General features: G+C 46.8%; 1 pseudogene; it reads right to left on the bottom strand.

Annotated features, from left to right (window-relative positions):
- Positions 1–4117: 4117 nt before the first annotated feature.
- Positions 4118–16379, bottom strand: part of LOC127921388 (sodium/potassium/calcium exchanger 1-like) — a 46268-nt pseudogene continuing 34006 nt past the window's right edge.

Below are 16379 nucleotides of genomic sequence, written 5' to 3'. Positions count from 1 at the left end.
GTCCAATCGTGTGTGTTTCTACACGGGGATTTAATCACGTCTACCGTGGCCAATCGTGTGTGTTTCTACACGGGGATTTAATCACGCCTACCGTGTCCAATCGTGTGTGTTTCTACACGGGGATTTAATCACGTCTACCGTGTCCAATCGTGTGTGTTTCTACACGGGGATAAAATCACGTCTACCGTGGCCAATCGTGTGTGTTTCTACACGGGGATTTAATCACGTCTACCGTGGCCAATCGTGTGTGTTTCTACACGGGGAAAAAATCACGTCTACCGTGGCCAATCGTGTGTGTTTCTACACTGGGATTAAATCACTTATACCGTGTCCAATCGTGTGTGTTTCTACACTGGGATTTAATCACGTCTACCGTGGCCAATCGTGTGTGTTTCTACACAGGGATTAAATCACGTCTACCGTGTCCAATCGTGTGTTTTCTACACGGGGATTTAATCACGTCTACCGTGTCCAATCGTGTGTTTTCTACACAGGGATTAAATCACGTCTACCGTGGCCAATCGTGTGTGTTTCTACACGGGGATTTAATCACGTCTACCGTGGCCAATCGTGTGTGTTTCTCCACAGGGATTTAATCACGTCTACCGTGGCCAATCGTGTGTGTTTCTCCACAGGGATTTAATCACGTCTACCGTGGCCAATCGTGTGTGTTTCTACATGGGGATTTAATCACGTCTACCGTGGCCAATCGTGTGTGTTCTCCACAGGGATTTAATCACATCTACCGTGGCCAATCGGGTGTGTTTCTCCACAGGGATTTAATCACGTCTACCGTGGCCAATCGTGTGTGTTTCTCCACAGGGATTTAATCACGTCTACCGTGGCCAATCGTGTGTGTTTCTACATGGGGATTTAATCACGTCTACCGTGGCCAATCGTGTGTGTTTCTCCACAGGGATTTAATCACGTCTACCGTGGCCAATCGTGTGTGTTTCTCCACGGGGATTTAATCACGTCTACCGTGGCCAATCGTGTGTGTTTCTACACGGGATTTAATCACGCTACCGTGGCCAATCGTGTGTTTTTCTACACAGGGAATTAATCACGCCTACCGTGGCCAATCGTGTGTGTTTCTCCACAGGGATTTAATCACGTCTACCGTGTCCAATCGTGTGTGTTTCTACACAGGGATTTAATCACGTCTACCGTGGCCAATCGTGTGTGTTTCTACACTGGGATTTAATCACGTCTACCGTGGCCAATCGTGTGTGTTTCTACACTGGGATTTAATCACGTCTACCGTGGCCAATCGTGTGTGTTTCTACACAGGGATTTAATCACGTCTACCGTGGCCAATCGTGTGTGTTTCTACACAGGGATTTAATCACGTCTACCGTGGCCAATCGTGTGTGTTTCTACACAGGGATTTAATCACGTCTACCGTGGCCAATCGTGTGTGTTTCTACACGGGGATTTAATCACGTCTACCGTGGCCAATCGTGTGTGTTTCTACACGGGGATTTAATCACGGGGATTTAATCACGTCTACCGTGGCCAATCGTGTGTGTTTCTACACGGGGATTTAATCACGTCTACCGTGGCCAATCGTGTGTGTTTCTACACGGGGAATTAATCACGTCTACCGTGTCCAATCGTGTGTGTTTCTCCACAGGGATTTAATCACGTCTACCGTGGCCAATCGTGTGTGTTTCTACACGGGGATTTAATCACGTCTACCGTGGCCAATCGTGTGTGTTTCTACACGGGGATTTAATCACGTCTACCGTGGCCAATCGTGTGTGTTTCTACACGGGGATTTAATCACGTCTACCGTGGCCAATCGTGTGTGTTTCTACACGGGGATTTAATCACGTCTACCGTGGCCAATCGTGTGTGTTTCTCCACAGGGATTTAATCACGTCTACCGTGGCCAATCGTGTGTGTTTCTACACGGGGATTTAATCACGTCTACCGTGGCCAATCGTGTGTGTTTCTACACGGGGATTTAATCACGTCTACCGTGGCCAATCGTGTGTGTTTCTACACAGGGATTTAATCACGTCTACCGTGGCCAATCGTGTGTGTTTCTACACGGGGATTTAATCACGTCTACCGTGTCCAATCGTGTGTGTTTCTACACTGGGATTTAATCACGTCTACCGTGGCCAATCGTGTGTGTTTCTACACTGGGATTTAATCACGTCTACCGTGGCCAATCGTGTGTGTTTCTACACGGGGATTTAATCACGTCTGGGATTCATGCTGAAAACGACGTCCTCAGCCGTGACAGCGAACGCCATCTTTGTGAACGCCGGGGAAAATGGCGTTTGAAAGACATACTGTCAACAACACACTTTGTTGTATATAGTTTTCTGATAATACACCTTTTTGATTGAATCCTGGCTTCAATTTCAAATGACCTCAGAACATTTGTTTTCACACAACATAATTAATTAACCAATCAACACTACACCTTGTATTGAATATTATTTTTAAAAAAGGATTTAATTGCAGCATGGATTGTAAGTACAACATATGGATAGTTTACTATACATCAATACATTCTCTTTGCATCCTTCTGACCCCCCACACAAGTGTATTGCATACATACATAACACATGACACACTACAATGCTGACAGTTAATGATATAATGGTTACATAGGGGGCTCGTGTAACTGAACTACATTTCTATTACTATTCTACACACTGAATCATTCACACGAAGAACTCAAAAAGCTGCTGTACCTCTGCACCTGATAAACCGGGGTGTTTTGTTTTTTTGACTCTAAAAGAAATGACTGTATTGACATTTATACACGGATGAACACTAAAATGGATGTGTTTGTGTGGCTGGACAACGTCGAGGATTACTGAGTCTCTCTTCAGGATGTTGTGGACAGACAACCTCTACTGCTGCAAGTCAGTTCTGGTGAAGGAGACCAGCCATAGTCCAACCATGGAGGTGTCCACTGATTCAACAATACCTGGCTCAACACATACAACACAATCCCCTCTGGACAGTAACACTAGGGGACCTCTAACCCCCCTGTACGGTGAATGTTAGTGACCGACAACGATACAGTTTGATTCAACAATACCTGGCTCAACACAGACAACACAATCCCCTCTGTGGACAGTAACACTAGGGGACCTCTAACCCCCCTGTACGGTGAATGTTAGTGACCGACAACGATACAGTTTGATTCAACAACACCTGGCTCAACACATACAACACAATCCCCTCTGGACAGTAACACTAGGGGACCTCTAACCCCCCTGTACGGTGAATGTTAGTGACCGACAACGATACAGTTTGATTCAACAACACCTGGCTCAACACATACAACACATCCCCTCTGTGGACAGTAACACTAGGGGACCTCTAACCTCCCTGTACGGTGAATGTTAGTGACCGACAACGATACAGTTTGGCGGTTATTATTTAAATGACTTCCTGACACGCCTCTTTTTTCCCCTCCCTCCTCATTGTAGTATGATGTACTACAGTACCCATAATGCTCTGTACAGTACAACATATTCAGTTTCATCTTTAGTAAAAATTACATTTAAAAAAAGAAGAGGTTCCTGAAGCTAACATAATGGTTGGGTGGACTGGGTTCCAAGTGGGTGTGTCTGGCTCCCCAGTGGGTGGACTGGGTTCCAAGTGGGTGGACTGGGTTCCAAGTGGGTGTGTCTGGCTCCCCAGTGGGTGGACTGGGTTCCAAGTGGGTGGACTCGGTTCCAAGTGGGTGGGCCTGACTCCCCAGTGGGTGGACTGGGTTCCAAGTGGGTGGACTAGGTTCCAAGTGGGTGGACTGGGTTCCAAGTGGGTGTGTCTGGCTCCCCAGTGGGTGGACTGGGTTCCAAGTGGGTGGGCCTGGCTCCCCAGTGGGTGTGTCTGGCTCCCCAGTGGGTGGACTGGGTTCCAAGTGGGTGTGTCTGGCTCCCCAGTGGGTGGACTGGGTTCCAAGTGGGTGGACTGGGTTCCAAGTGGGTGGGCCTGGCTCCCCAGTGGGTGGGCCTGGCTTCCAGTGGGTGGACTGGGTTCCAAGTGGGTGGTCTGGCTCCCCAGTGGGTGGGCCTGGCTCCCCAGTGGGTGGGCCTGGCTCCCCAGTGGGTGGGCCTGGCCCCAGTGGGTGGGCCTGGCTCCCAGTGGGTGGACTGGGTTCCAAGTGGGTGGGCCTGGCTCCCCAGTGGGTGGACTGGGTTCCAAGTGGGTGTGTCTGACCTCTGACCTCAGATGGAGACAGGGCAGATAATAATACGGTCTTCCAGCATCACGCTGAGCACCAGGAACACGAAGTAAAGCATGAACATGGTGAGGCCCAGAACGCGGCTCATCTTCCACCGACACGCCGCGATGCTGACGATGACGAAGAGGAGCATGACGAAGAGGAGCACGATGGCACAGAACAGACCGTTGGAGTTCACCGCCACCGGTACGCCGCCTTGCATCGCCGAGAAGATCAACCATGGGACAGGCAGACTGGAGTAATGTTGGGGGGCAGACAGAGAGAGGAAGGGTGGAGGCAGAGGGATGTAGAGAGGGAGAGACAGAGAGAAAGGAAGGGTAGAGGCAGAGGGATGTAGAGAGGGAGGAAGGACAGAGAGAGGAAGGGTAGAGGCAGAGGGAGAGAGAGAGAGAAAGGGTGGAGGCAGAGGGATGTAGAGAGAGGAGGGGTGGAGGCAGAGGGAGAGACAGAGATAGGAAGGGGTGAAGGCAGAGGGATGTAGAGAGAGAGACAGAGAGAGGAGGGGTGGAGGCAGAGGGAGAGACAGAGAGAGGAAGGGTGGAGGCAGAGGGATGTAGAGAGGGAGAGACAGAGAAAGGAAGGGTGGAGGCAGAGGGATGTAGAGAGGGAGAGACAGAGAAAGGAAGGGTGGAGGCAGAGGGATGTAGAGAGGGAGAGACAGGGAAAGGAAGGGTAGAGGCAGAGGGATGTAGAGAGAGAGGAGGGGTGGAGGCAGAGGGAGAGACAGAGAAAGGAAGGTTGGAGGCAGAGGGATGTAGAGGGGGAGAGAGAGAGGAAGGGTAGAGGCAGAGGGATGTAGAGAGGAGGGGTGGAGGCAGAGGGAAAGGAAGGGTGGAGGCAGAGGGATGTAGACAGAGAGAGAGAGGAGGCAGAGGGAGAGGAAGGGTAGAGGCAGAGGGATGTAGAGAGGGAGAGACAGAGGGAAAGGAAGGGTGGAGGCAGAGGGATGTAGAGAGAGAGAGGGGAATGGTAGAGGCAGAGGGATGTAGAGAGGGGGAGACAGAGAGAAAGGAAGGGTGGAGGCAGAGGGATTTAGAGAGGGAGAGACAGAGAGAGAGGAAGGGTGGAGGCAGAGGGAGAGAGGAAGGGTGGAGGCAGAGGGATGTAGAGAGGGAGAGGAAGGGTAGAGGCAGAGGGAGAGAGGAAGGGTGGAGGCAGAGGGAGAGAGGAAGGGTAGAGGAAGAGGGAGAGGGAAGGGTGGAGGCAGAGGGATGTAGAGAGAGAGAGACAGAGAGAGGAAGGGTAGAGGCAGAGGGAGAGAGGAAGGGTGGAGGCAGAGGGATGTAGAGAGGGAGAGAGGAAGGGTGGAGGCAGAGGGAGAGAGGAAGGGTGGAGGCAGAGGGATGTAGAGAGGGAGAGGAAGGGTGGAGGCAGAGGGATGTAGAGAGAGAGAGGAAGGGTGGAGGCAGAGGGATGTAGAGAGAGAGAGGAAGGATGGAGGCAGAGGGATGTAGAGAGGGAGAGGAAGGGTGGAGGCAGAGGGAGAGAGGAAGGATGGAGGCAGAGGGATGTAGAGAGGGAGAGGAAGGATGGAGGCAGAGGGATGTAGAGAGGGAGAGGAAGGGTGGAGGCAGAGGGAGAGGAAGGGTGGAGGCAGAGGGAGAGAGGAAGGGTGGAGGCAGAGGGATGTAGAGAGAGAGAGGAAGGATGGAGGCAGAGGGATGTAGAGAGGGAGAGGAAGGGTGGAGGCAGAGGGGAGAGAGACAATCACTTTTGAGAGTAGTAACACAAATTGCCTTGATCGTTTACAACAGACAACGGTACACATTTCACAGTGATATCTCTGTAGTTATAGAGGTCTATACTAACCCCATAGTGATATATCTGTAGTTATAGTGGTCTATACTAAACCCGTAGTGATATCTCTGTAGTTATAGTGGTCTATACTAACCCCATAGTGATATCTTTGTAGTTATAGTGGTCTATACTAACCCCATAGTGATATCTCTGTAGTTATAGTGGTCTATACTAACCCCATAGTGATATCTCTGTAGTTATAGTGGTCTATACTAACCCCATAGTGATATATCTGTAGTTATAGTGGTCTATACTAACCCCATAGTGATATCTCTGTAGTTATAGTGGTCTATACTAACCCCATAGTGATATCTATGTAGTTATAGTGGTCTATACTAACCCTATAGTGATATCTCTGTAGTTATAGTGGTCTATACTAACCCCATAGTGATATCTCTGTAGTTATAGTGGTCTATACTAACCCCATAGTGATATATCTGTAGTTATAGTGGTCTATACTAACCCCATAGTGATATCTCTGTAGTTATAGTGGTCTATACTAACCCCATAGTGATATCTCTGTAGTTATAATGGTCTATACTAACCCCATAGTGATATCTCTGTAGTTATAGTGGTCTATACTAACCCCATAGTGATATCTCTGTAGTTATAGTGGTCTATACTAACCCCATAGTGATATCTATGTAGTTATAGTGGTCTATACTAACCCTATAGTGATATTTCTGTAGTTATAGTGGTCTATACTAACCCCATAGTGATATCTCTGTAGTTATAGTGGTCTATACTAACCCTATAGTGATATTTCTGTAGTTATAGTGGTCTATACTAACCCCATAGTGATATCTCTGTAGTTATAGTGGTCTATACTAACCCCATAGTGATATCTATGTAGTTATAGTGGTCTATACTAACCCCATAGTGATATCTCTGTAGTTATAGTGGTCTATACTAACCCTATAGTGATATTTCTGTAGTTATAGTGGTCTATACTAACCCCATAGTGATATCTCTGTAGTTATAGTGGTCTATACTAACCCCATAGTGATATCTCTGTAGTTATAGTGGTCTATACTAACCCCATAGTGATATCTCTGTAGTTATAGTGGTCTATACTAACCCCATAGTGATATCTCTGTAGTTATAGTGGTCTATACTAACCCCATAGTGATATCTCTGTAGTTATAGTGGTCTATACTAACCCCATAGTGATATCTCTGTAGTTATAGTGGTCTATACTAACCCCATAGTGATATATCTGTAGTTATAGTGGTCTATACTAACCCCATAGTGATATCTCTGTAGTTATAGTGGTCTATACTAACCCCATAGTGATATCGAAGATGTTGGATCCCACTGAGCTGGACACAGCCATGTCTCCCAGTCCTTTCCGGGCCACGATGACACTAGTGATGAGGTCAGGGATGGAGGTGCCCGCTGCCAGGATGGTCAGGCCCATGATCTCCTCTGAGATGCCTATGGTCTCACCCACCTAGAGAGACAACAGTCAGTCAACCAATCAGTCTCACCCACCTAGAGAGACAACAGTCAGTCAGTCAACCAATCAGTCTCACCCACCTAGGGAGACAACAGTCAGTCAACCAATCAGTCTCACCCACCTAGGGAGGCAACAGTCAGTCAACCAATCAGTCTCACCCACCTAGGGAGACAACAGTCAGTCAACCAATCAGTCTCACCCACCTAGGGAGGCAACAGTCAGTCAACCAATCAGTCTCACCCACCTAGAGAGACAACAGTCAGTCAACCAATCAGTCTCACCCACCTAGGGAGGCAACAGTCAGTCAACCAATCAGTATCCCCACCTAGGGCACTAGTAATCAGTCTCACCCACCTAGAGAGACAACAGGGCACTAGTAATCAGTCGATACATATATCAAAATGTAATTTTTGACAAATACGTAGCACATCCGTTATTCATCCTGAGTGTAGACGGAGGCCAGGATTCAACCAGATCAGCGTTAACCCATGATTACCCACGATTACCCACTGGGATTCTCTGCCTCTAACCCTGTTACGGGGGCTGAGTCACTGGCTTGCTGGGGCTCTCTCGTGCCGTCCCTGGGGGTGCGTCACCTGGGTGGGTTGATTCACTGTTGTGGTCGGCCTGTCCCCCCCTTGGGTTGTACCGTGGAGATCTTTGTGGGCTATACTCGGCCTTGTCTCAGGATGGTAAGTTGGTGGTTGAAGATATCCCTCTAGTGGTGTGGGGGATGTGCTTTGGCAAAGTGGGTGGGGTTATATCCTTCCTGTTTGGCCCTGTCCGGGGTGTCCTCGGATGGGGCCACAGTGTCTCCTGACCCCTCCTGTCTCAGCCTCCAGTATTTATGCTGCAGTAGTTTATGTGTCGGGGGGCTAGGGTCAGTTTGTTATATCTGGAGTACTTCTCCTGTCCTATTCGGTGTCCTGTGTGAATCTAAGTGTGCGTTCTCTAATTCTCTCCTTCTCTCTTTCTTTCTTCTCTCGGAGGACCTGAGCCCTAGGACCATGTCCCAGGACTACCTGACATGAGGACTCCTTGCTGTCCCCAGTCCACCTGGCCATGCTCCTGCTCCAGTTTCAACTGACCTGAGCCCTAGGACCGTGCCCCAGGACTACCTGACATGAAGGCTCCTTGCTGTCCCCAGTCCACCTGACTGTGCTGCTGCTCCAGTTTCAACTGTTCTGCCTTATTATTATTCGACCATGCTGGTCATTTATGAACATTTGAACATCTTGGTCATGTTCTGTTATAATCTCTACCCGGCACAGCCAGAAGAGGACTGGCCACCCCACATAGCCCGGTTCCTCTCTAGGTTTCTTCCTAGGTTTTGGCCTTTCTAGGGAGTTTTTCCTAGCCACCGTGCTTTTACACCTGCATTGTTTGCTGTTTGGGGTTTTAGGCTGGGTTTCTGTACAGCACTTTGAGATATCAGCTGATGTACGAAGGGCTATATAAATAAATTTGATTTGATTTGATTTGATCATTATCCATACCATTAGACCCTATCGTTATCCATATCATTAGACCCTATCATTATCCATACCATTAGACCCTATCATTATCCATATCATTAGACCATATCATTATCCATACCATTAGACCCTGTCATTATCCATACCATTAAACCCTATCATTATCCATACCATTAGACCCTATCATTATCCATACCATTAGACCCTATCATTATCCATACCATTAGACCCTATCATTATCCATACCATTAAACCCTATCATTATCCATACCATTAGACCCTATCATTATCCATACCATTAAACCCTATCATTATCCATACCATTAGACCCTATCATTATCCATACCATTAGACCCTATCATTATCCATACCATTAAACCCTATCATTATCCATACCATTAGACCCTATCATTATCCATACCATTAGACCCTATCATTATCCATATCATTAGACCATATCATTATCCATACCATTAGACCCTGTCATTATCCATATCATTAGACCCTATCATTATCCATATCATTAGACCCTATCATTATCCATACTATTATCCATATCATTAGACCCTATCATTATCCATATCATTAGACCCTATCTTTATCCATATCATTAGACCCTATCATTATCCCTATCATTATCCATATCATTAGACCCTATCATTATCCATATCATTAGACCCTATCATTATCCATATCATTAGACCCTATCATTATCCATATCATTATCCATATCGTTAGATCCTATCATTATCCATAACATTATCCCTATCATTATCCATACCATTAGACTCTATCATTATCCCTATCATTGGACCCTATCATTGTCCATATCATTAGACCCTATCATTATCCATATCATTGTCCCTATCATTATCCATACCATTAGACTCTATCATTATCCCTATCATTAGACCCTATCATTAGACCCTATCATTATCCATATCATTATCCATATCATTAGACCCTATCATTATCCATACCATTAGACTCTATCATTATCCATATCATTAGACCCTATCAGTATCCATATCATTATCCCTATCATTATCCATACCATTAGACTCTATCATTATCCCTATCATTAGACCCTATCATTATCCATACCATTAGACCCTATCATTATCCATATCATTAGACCCTATCATTATCCATATCGTTATGCATATCATTAGATCCTATCATTATCCATATCATTAGACCCCATCATTATCCCTATCATTAGGCCCTGTCATAATCCCTATCATTAGACCCTTTCATTATCCATATCGTTAGACCCTATCATGTGGTCCTTCTGTAGCTCAGTTGGTAGAGCATGGCGCTTGTAACGCCAGGGTAGTGGGTTCGACTCCCGGGACCACCCATACGTAGAATGTATGCACACATGACTATAAGTCGCTTTGGATAAAAGCGTCTGCTCAATGGCATATATTATTATATATTAATATATTATATATATTATTAGCCTTATCGTTAGGCCCTATCGTTAGACCCTATCGTTAGCCCCGTCGTTAGCCCCGTCGTTATCCCTATCGTTAGCCCTATCATTAGACCCTATCGTTAGCCCCGTCGTTATCCCCATCGCTAGACCCTATCGCTAGACCCTATCGTTAGCCCTATCATTAGACCCTATCGTTAGACCCCATCGTTAGACCCTATCGTTAGACCCTATCGTTAGCCCTATCATTAGACCCTATCGTTAGACCCCATCGTTAGACCCTATCGTTAGACCCTATCGTTAGACCCATCATTAGACCTGTGATGGACATTGCCATTGGATGTACTAGTAGAAACCTCCTGCAGCTGTGTTAAACTAAAATGCGTGAAGTAATTTTTATTTTATTTTTTAAAATTTGAACCTTTATTTAACTAGACAAGTCAGTTAAGAATACATTCCTATTTACAATGACGGCCTAGGAACAGTGGGTTTACAACAGCTTGGGGATTCGATCTAGCAACCTTTCGGTTACTGGTCCACCCTCTAACCACTAGGCTACCTGCTGGTTACTAGTCCAACACTCTAACCACTAGGCTACCTGCTGGTTACTAGTCCAACACTCTAACCACTAGGATACCTGCTGGTTACTAGTCCAACACTCTAACCACTAGGATACCTGCTGGTTACTAGTCCAACACTCTAACCACTAGGCTACCTGCTGGTTACTAGTCCAACACTCTAACCACTAGGCTACCTGCTGGTTACTAGTCCAACACTCTAACCACTAGCCTACCTGCTGGTTACTAGTCCAACACTCTAACCACTAGGCTACCTGCTGGTTACTAGTCCAACACTCTAACCACTAGGCTACCTGCTGGTTACTAGTCCAACACTCTAACCACTAGGCTACCTGCTGGTTACTAGTCCAACACTCTAACCACTAGGCTACCTGCTGGTTACTAGTCCAACACTCTAACCACTAGGCTACCTGCTGGTTACTAGTCCAACACTCTAACCACTAGGCTACCTGCTGGTTACTAGTCCAACACTCTAACCACTAGGCTACCTGCTGGTTACTAGTCCAACACTCTAACCACTAGACTACCTGCCGGTTACTGGCCCAACACTCTAACCACTAGGCTACCTGCTGGTTACTGGTTCACTCTCTAACCACTAGGCTACCTGCGGGTTACCTCGGGTCTGTCTGTTACCTCGGGTCTGTCTGTTACCTCGGTCTGTCTGTTACCTCGGGTCTGTCTGTTACTTGGGTCTGTCTGTTACCTCGGGTCTGTCTGTTACCTCGGGTCTGTCTGTTACCTCGGGTCTCTCTGTTACCTCGGGTCTCTCTGTTACTTCAGTCTGTCTGTTACCTCGGGTCTGTCTGTTACCTCGGGTCTGTCTGTTACCTCGGGTCTGTCTGTTACTTCGGTCTGTCTGTTACCTCGGGTCTGTCTGTTACCTCGGGTCTGTCTGTTACCTCGGGTCTCTCTGTTACCTCGGGTCTGTCTGTTACCTCGGGTCCCTCTGTTACCTCGGGTCTGTCTGTTACCTCGGGTCTGTCTGTTACCTCGGGTCTGTCTGTTACCTCGGGTCTGTCTGTTACCTCGGGTCTGTCTGTTACCTCGGGTCTCTCTGTTACCTCGGGTCTGTCTGTTACCTCGGGTCTGTCTGTTACCTCGGGTCTGTCTGTTACCTCGGGTCTCTCTGTTACCTCGGGTCTCTCTGTTACCTCGGGTCTGTCTGTTACCTCGGTCTGTCTGTTACCTCGGGTCTCTCTGTTACCTCGGGTCTCTCTGTTACCTCGGGTCTGTCTGTTACCTCGGTCTGTCTGTTACCTCGGGTCTGTCTGTTACCTCAGGTTATCGCTGATCTGATTAAATCCTGGCCTGAGTCAAAGAAGCACTGGACTAATAGTTTCTAAACAAGATGGAAGTCATGTGATCTAAAACCCAACCCAGAGTGATACCTGATGTGCCCACCAGACCATTAGATAGGAGAACACAGCGATCCACGTGATGGAACCAATAAACGTCATGGCGAAGTATTTTCTGGAAGCCTGAGGAAGAACTCACAGGAAGCTCATATCAGCATGACATTAGAAAGATATTTTGTGTTCTACATTTTGGCCACTTTGCAGGACACAAACACAGGACACAAAATGGCGTGAATGTAAAGACAGAGATGATAAAGACAGAGATGATAAATACAGAGATGGTAAAGACAGAGATGATAAAGACAGAGACGATAAAGACAGAGATGATAAAGACCGAGATGATAAAGACAGAGATGATAAAGACTGAGATGATAAAGACAGAGACGATAAAGACAGAGACGATAAAGACAGAGACGATAAAGACAGAGACGATAAAGACAGAGACGATAAAGACAGAGATGATAAAGACAGAGATGATAAAGACAGAGATGATAAAGACAGAGACGATAAAGACAGAGACGATAAAGACAGAGACGATAAAGACAGAGACGATAAAGACAGAGACGATAAAGACAGAGACGATAAAGACAGAGACGATAAAGACAGAGACGATAAAGACAGAGACGATAAAGACAGAGACGATAAAGACAGAGACGATAAAGACAGAGATGATAAAGACCGAGATGATAAAGACAGAGATGATGAAGACAGAGATGTAGGTGATATGTACCGGGTTGCGTACGTCGGGCACAGTGAGCCACAGAGGGAACACTATCGGTAGGAGGAAAAGATATGTGGCCTGTTTCCGTCTGGTGTCTGGCCATTCTAACGACAGGGTTCCTCGTTCTCTTCACCCTCTTCCTCTTCTTCCTCTTTATTTTCCTCATCGTCCTCTTCGTCATCCTCGTCTTCCTCATCCTCGCTCTCTTCTTCACTCTCGTCCTCCTCGCCGCTGTCTGAGCCGTCGGACCCCCCTGCGCCCGCTGGCCCCTGGTCCTAGTGAAGAGGGAGGGAGAGAGGGTGAGAGAGAAGTGTCGTAGGGGTAGAGTAGTGTTATGAATTAACTCTCTCCTATCGCTCTCCACCCTCTCTCTCTCTCTCTCTCTCCACTCTCTCTCCCCTCTCGGTCTCCTCTCCCCTCTGTCTCTGACGGGTCTGGTTTCTCCTATCTCTCCTCTCTCTCTCCTCTCTCTCTCCTCTCTCTACCGTCTGAGTCTCTGACGGGTCTGGTTTCTCCTATCTCTCCTTCCTCTCTCTCCTCTCCTCCCTCTCCTATCTCCCCTCTCTCCTCTCTCTCCTATCTCCCCTCTCTCTCTCTCTCCTCTCCTCTCCCCTCTCTCTCATCTGAGTCTCTGACGGGTCTGGTTTCTCCTCTCTCTCCCCTCTCTCATCTGAGTCTCTGACGGGCCTGGTTTCTCCTCTCTCCTCTCTCTCTCTCTCCTCTCTCCTCTCCCCTCTCTCCCGCCTGAGTCTCTGACGGGCCTGGTTTCTCCTCTCTCCTCTCTCTCCTCTCCTCTCTCCTCTCCCCTCTCTCCCGTCTGAGTCTCTGACGGGCCTGGTTTCTCCTATCTCCCTCTCTCCCCTCTCTCCCCCTCTCTACCCTCTCTACCCTCTCTCCCCTCTCGCCCCTCTCGCCCCTCTCTCCCCTCTCTCCCCTCTGAGTCTCTGACGGGTCTGGTTTCTCCTATCTCTCCCTCTCTCCCATCTCTCCCCTCTCTACCCTCTCTCCCCTCTCTCCCCTCTCTCCCGTCTCTCCCTCTCTCCCCTCTCTCCCCTCTCTCCTCTCTCTCCCCCTCTCTCCCTCTCTCCCCTCTCTACCGTCTGAGTTTCTGACGGGCCTGGTTTCTCCTATCTCTCCCTCTCTCTCTCCTCTCTCCCCTCTCTCCTCTCCTCTCTCTACCGTCTGAGTCTCTGATGGGCCTGGTTTCTCCTCTTCTTTAGGTGTGGTCTGGGAGGTCGAGGGTTCGGCCTGCTCAGTCTTCTCATGTCCAGCTGAAAAAAGACAGACACAAGACACAACCAATAAGCAACATGTCAGATGTTTACCTTTACATGTGAGTCATTTAACAGACTCTCTTATCCAGAGACACTACAGTAGTGAGTCATTTAGCAGACTCTCTGATCCAGAGACACTACAGTAGTGAGTCATTTCACAGACTCTCTTATCCAGAGACTTACAGTAGTGAGTCATTTAACAGACTCTCTTATCCAGAGACACTTACAGTAGTGAGTGATTTAACAGACTCTCTTATCCAGAGACACTTACAGTAGTGAGTCATTTAACAGACTCTCTTATCCAGAGACACTACAGTAGTGAGTCATTTAGCAGACTCTCTTATCCAGAGACACTACAGTAGTGAGTCATTTAGCAGACTCTCTTATCCAGAGAGACTTACAGTAGTGAGTCATTTAACAGACTCTCTTATCCAGAGACTTACAGTAGTGAGTCATTTATCAGACTCTCTTATCCAGAGACACTACAGTAGTGAGTCATTTAGCAGACTCTCTTATCCAGAGACACTACAGTAGTGAGTCATTTAGCAGACTCTCTTATCCAGAGACACTTACAGTAGTGAGTCATTTAACAGACTCTCTTATCCAGAGACTTACAGTAGTGAGTCATTTAGCAGACTCTCTTATCCAGAGAGACTTAACAGTGATGAGTCATTTAACAGACTCTCTTATCCAGAGAGACTTAACAGTAGTGAGTCATTGAGCAGACTCTCTTATCCAGAGATACTACAGTAGTGAGTCATCTAGCAGACTCTCTGATCCAGAGACACTTACAGTAGTGAGTCATCTAGCAGACTCTCTTATCCAGAGAGACTTACAGTAGTGAGTCATTTAGCAGACTCTCTTATCCAGAGACACTTACAGTAGTGAGTCATTTAGCAGACTCTCTTATCCAGAGAGACTTAACAGTGATGAGTCATTTAGGAGACTCTCTTATCCAGAGAGACTTAACAGTGATGAGTCATTTAGGAGACTCTCTTATCCAGAGAGACCTAACAGTAGTGAGTCATTTAACAGACTCTCTTATCCAGAGAGACTTAACAGTAGTGAGTCATTTAACAGACTCTCTTATCCAGAGAGACTTAACAGTGATGAGTCATTTAGGAGACTCTCTTATCCAGAGAGACTTAACAGTAGTGAGTCATTTAACAGACTCTCTTATCCAGAGAGACTTAACAGTAGTGAGTCATTTAACAGACTCTCTTATCCAGAGAGACTTAACAGTGATGAGTCATTTAGGAGACTCTCTTATCCAGAGACACTTGCAGTAGTGAGTCATTTAACAGACTCTCTTATCCAGAGAGACTTAACAGTGGTGAGTCATTTAACAGACTCTCTTATCCAGAGAGACTTAACAGTGATGAGTCATTTAGGAGACTCTCTTATCCAGAGACTTAACAGTGATGAGTCATTTAGGAGACTCTCTTATCCAGAGAGACCTAACAGTAGTGAGTCATTTAACAGACTCTCTTATCCAGAGAGACTTAACAGTAGTGAGTCATTTAACAGACTCTCTTATCCAGAGAGACTTAACAGTGATGAGTCATTTAGGAGACTCTCTTATCCAGAGAGACTTAACAGTAGTGAGTCATTTAACAGACTCTCTTATCCAGAGAGACTTAACAGTAGTGAGTCATTTAACAGACTCTCTTATCCAGAGAGACTTAACAGTGATGAGTCATTTAGGAGACTCTCTTATCCAGAGACACTTGCAGTAGTGAGTCATTTAACAGACTCTCTTATCCAGAGAGACTTACAGTAGTGGGTGATTTAACAGACTCTCTTATCCAGAGATACTACAGTAGTGAGTCATTTAGCAGACTCTCTTAACCAGAGATACTACAGTAGTGAGTCATTTAACAGACTCTCTTATCCAGAGACTTATAGTAGTGAGTCATTTAACCGACTCTCTTATCCAGAGAGACTTACAGTAGTGAGTCATTTAGCAGACTCTCTTTTCCTGACACACTAGAGTAGTGAGTCATTTAGCAGACTCTCTGATCCAGAGACACTTACAGTAGTGAGTCATTTAGCAGACTCTCTGATCCAGAGAC

Source organism: Oncorhynchus keta, unplaced genomic scaffold, assembly GCF_023373465.1.
Source record: "Oncorhynchus keta strain PuntledgeMale-10-30-2019 unplaced genomic scaffold, Oket_V2 Un_contig_22274_pilon_pilon, whole genome shotgun sequence".
Classification (NCBI taxonomy): domain Eukaryota; kingdom Metazoa; phylum Chordata; class Actinopteri; order Salmoniformes; family Salmonidae; genus Oncorhynchus; species Oncorhynchus keta.
Note: the sequence above shows the minus strand (reverse complement) of the source record. Positions and strands in the feature narration are given on the sequence as shown.